This window comes from Leptonychotes weddellii, unplaced genomic scaffold (assembly GCF_054177405.1).
Source record: "Leptonychotes weddellii isolate Sample4059 unplaced genomic scaffold, ASM5417740v2 HiC_scaffold_9015, whole genome shotgun sequence".
Taxonomy (NCBI): Eukaryota; Metazoa; Chordata; class Mammalia; order Carnivora; family Phocidae; genus Leptonychotes; species Leptonychotes weddellii.
In genome coordinates, this window is record NW_028061596.1 from 4,190 (window position 1) to 8,358 (window position 4,169).

The 4,169-nt window shown below is 37.2% G+C and overlaps 1 pseudogene; it reads left to right on the forward strand.

The window, feature by feature from the left end:
- The first annotated feature begins 901 nt into the window (after positions 1-901).
- LOC102731417 (hsc70-interacting protein pseudogene) lies at positions 902-2,176 on the forward strand (annotated as a pseudogene).
- The last annotated feature ends 1,993 nt before the right edge of the window (positions 2,177-4,169 follow it).

Consider the following 4,169-nt stretch of genomic DNA (forward strand, 5'->3'; position numbering starts at 1 on the left):
TTATATTTAATAGGAACATTACTAATATGTGTTGATGACTAAATTATTCCAAGACACTGAAAAATTAAAGTAAATAAATAAAATGTAAATAACTAAAAGACAAACTGGAGCTGTTTTGCATAATATAATATACTTTCATTTTCTTCTCCTTCAACAAGTCCCATCCTGAAATTGAAGGTTGCCTCTATCATGAGCCACAGAAATCTGCTGTTAACAGCACAACTTGATGAATGAAGACAGAATTTTAAGTTAACCAACAGCTAACCAATAAAACTGCAGTTTACAAATTTTAAAAATTAAAAACAAAATAGTATTAAAAAACACAAAAAAATAGAAGTTAATCTGAATGAAGAAAAACCAATGTTCTTAAAATCTTTAAAAATAGATTTAAAACCTAGTAGTATTTCTACATGTAAGGTCTAGCAAAGCTAACTTGAATTAAAAATTAAAATCCCCTTTTCAGTTACTACTCATCAATATCATCTTAGTTATTAAGATGATTAATGCTATATGTCAACTTGGCTAGGCTATGGTGCCCACTTAGTTGGTCAAACAGCAGTCTAGATGTTGCGGTGAAGGTGCTCTTCTTTTAGATAAGATTTAACATTTAAATCAGTTGACTTTAACAAAGCAGATCACACTTCATAAAATGGTTGGGCCTTATCTAATCAGTTGAAGGCCTAAAGAGCAAAGTCTTGAGGTTTCCAAGGAAAAATAAAATTTGCATCAAGATTGCAAGATAGAAACCCTGCTGCTCTTCAGAATTCAGGCTCAAGACTGCAAGATTGTTCGCGGCAGCCACCCGCTTCCACACGATCACGCTGAGCTAGTACCTGGGCCTGGAATCGGGCCGCAAACTCAGCCGCACCTGCCGCCTGCCGCCTGCCACCACCTCTGGACCATGGACCCCCGCAAAGTGAGCGAGCTTTGGGCCTTCATGAAAATGTGTAAGCGGGACCGAGCATTCTGCACACCAAGGAAATGTGCTTCCTGCGGGAGTGGGTGGAGAGCATGGGGGGTAAAATACCACCTGCCACTCATAAAAATAAATCAGAAGACCATATCAAGGAAGAAAAAACAGTAAGAAGGCGGAGGAAAACATAAAGACAGACGAACCATCAAGTGAGGAAAGTGATCTAGAAATTGACAATGAAGGTGTGATTGAACCAGATACTGATGCCCCTCAAGAAACGGGAGATGAAAATGTAGAGATAACCGAGGAAATGATGGATCAGGCAAATGATAAAAAAGTGGCTGCCACTGATGCCCTAAATGATGGTGAACTACAGAAAGCCATTGACTTGTTCACAGATGCCATCAAACTGAATCCTCGCTTGGCCATCCTGTATGCCGAGAGAGCCGGTGTCTTCATCAAATTACAGAAGCCAAATGCTGCCATTCGAGACTGTGACAGAGCTATTGAAATAAATCCTGATTCAGCTCAGCCTTATAAGTGGCGAGGGAAAGCACATAGACTTCTGGGCCATTGGGAAGAAACAGCACATGATCTTGCCCTTGTCTGTAAACTGGATTACGATGAAGACGCTAGCGCAACGCTGAAAGAAGTTCAACGGAAGGCCCAGAAAATTGCTGAACATCGGAGAAAGTATGAGCGAAAATGTGAAGAGCGAGAGATCAAAGAAAGAATAGAAAGGGTTAAGAAGGCTCGGGAAGAACATGAGAGAGCCCAGAGGGAGGAAGAAGCCAGATGACAATCAGGAGCTCAGTATGGCTCTTTCCCAGGTGGCTTTCCTGGGGGAATGCCTGGTAATTTTCCTGGAGGAATGACTGGAATGGCAGGGGGGATGCCTGGAATGGCAGGAAGGCCTAGGCTCAATGAAATTCTTAGTGATCCAGAGGTTCTCGCAGCCATGCAGGATCCAGAAGTTATGATGGCCTTCCAGGATGTGGCCCAGAACCCAGCGAATATGTCAAAATATCAGAGCAATCCAAAGGTTATGAATCTCATCAGTAAATTGTCAGCCAAATTTGGAGGTCAAGCATAATGCCCTTCTGACAAATAAAGCCGTTGCTGAAGGAAAAGCAACGATCACCTAATGGATGACACAATAATACAAACCAGTGTACCTCTGACCTTCTCATGAAGAAAGCTGGGGTGCAGTGAAGAGAACCCCTACCCCTCTGCCCCACATGCAACTGAAACATTCTATAGTGGTTTGCCATTAGGGTATTCATTCAGATAATGTTTTCCTATGAGGAATTACAAACTTTAAACACTTTTTAAACCTTAAAAATATTTTAAAACATATTAAAAGTGTGTGTTAGTCCCTACTTTTTTCTTTAAAAAAAAAAAATGACTGCAACATTGATTTTTACCTATTTTCCAATCTGCCAAGTTACCTCACAGGTTTTACACATGCCAGCCCCCAAAATCAAAATCTTGTGAACCAATTCTTTAAAATCACTCTCCTCTGTGCGTGTGTGTTGATTTCCTATTATTATATATTACATATAATATTACATGTACATGTAATATATGAACACAGTTAAGTATATATTTGTCCTATATTATTAATATATATAGTAAGATATATACAGAATATACAGTAAGATATATAATGGTCTTAAATAACAGAGCACACATGTACATATATAACATATATATAATATATGATACAATATAATATGACATAGAATAATATATATTATTAGTTCTGTATCTTTGGAGAACTCAGAATCATACAGTTATAAAATCAAGGAATACTGGGTCAAGGAGCCTGGGGCTCTTGAACTCTTATTTCAAGGGATGTACTCTTTTTGGTCACTGGCTCTATTCCTATATACTTCATAAATCCTAGCAGACTAGCCAAAACTCAAGGCAAAATTGCAGGTAATAATAGAATAAATTAGAAATTCAAAATTTACTTTTTAGGTAGCTAATAAAACTAGTTCTCCTTGTTGAATGAACTTGCCCATTCATTCAAATTGGCTGATTTATGTTAGGGAGAAATCAGTCAAATAACTTGATGACCAAGAAGACCAGTCATCTCTTTTCCCCTTATTTAGATGTCAACATATTGATATATATATAAATATAAAATCAATGTATGGTTACATCAGTGATGAAAAAAATCACAAAGAGTATTTATTAGACTATAGCCAACAGTCCATAAATAAATCCATATCAGAATCACCTGAAGTATCTATTAAAAGATAGGTAGACCACTGGTCCCATCTGAGCCTTACTAAATCAAATATTTTGGAAGGGACTTAAGAATTTATTTGACAAACATCTCAGGACACTCTTATGTACTCTTAAAATTTAAAAACCGCTGATCTTTAATAGTTCTTAAATGTACCTGAAATTGATCATATTCTGTTTTTTTTGTATGCTTGTTTTTATTTATTTCTTTTCCTTTTTTTTCTTTTTTTTCTTTCTTTCCCTTTCTTTTCCCCCGGTTTCAGGTCTCTTTTGATTTGTTTAGTGTGTACTTTTCTGGGGTCGTTGTTACCCTCCTAGCATTTTGTTCTCTCATTCATCTATTCTCCTCTGCACAAAATGACAAGATGGAAAAAATCACCTCAAAAAAAGGAACAAGAGGCAGTACCGACTGCCAGGGACGTAATCAATATGGACATTAGTAAGATGTCTGAACTAGAGTTCAGAATGACGATTTTAAAGCTACCAGCTGGGCTTGAAAAAAGCATGGAAGATATTAGAGAAACCCTTTCTGGAGAAGTAAAAGAGCTAAAATCTAACTAAGTCGAAATCAAAAAGGCTATTAATGAGGTGCATTCCAAAACGGAGGCTCTAACTGCTAGGCTAAATAAGGCAGAAGAAAGATTTAGTGATATAGAAGACCAAATGATGGAAAATAAAGAAGATGAGAAAAAGAGAGATAAACAACTACTAGATCACGAGTGCAGAATTCGAGACATAAGTGATACCATAAGATGAAACAATATTAGAATAATTGGGATCCCAGAAGAAGAAGAAAGAGAGAGAGGGGCAGAAGGTACATTGGAGCAAATTATAGCAGAGAATTTCTTAATATGGGGAAGGAAAAAGGCATCAAAATCCAGGAGGGACAGAGAAACCCCTCAAAATAAATAAAAATATTTCAACACCCCAACATCTAATAGTAAAACTTATGAGTCTCAGAGACAAAGACAAAATCCTGAAAGCAGCTCAGGAGAAGAGATCTGTA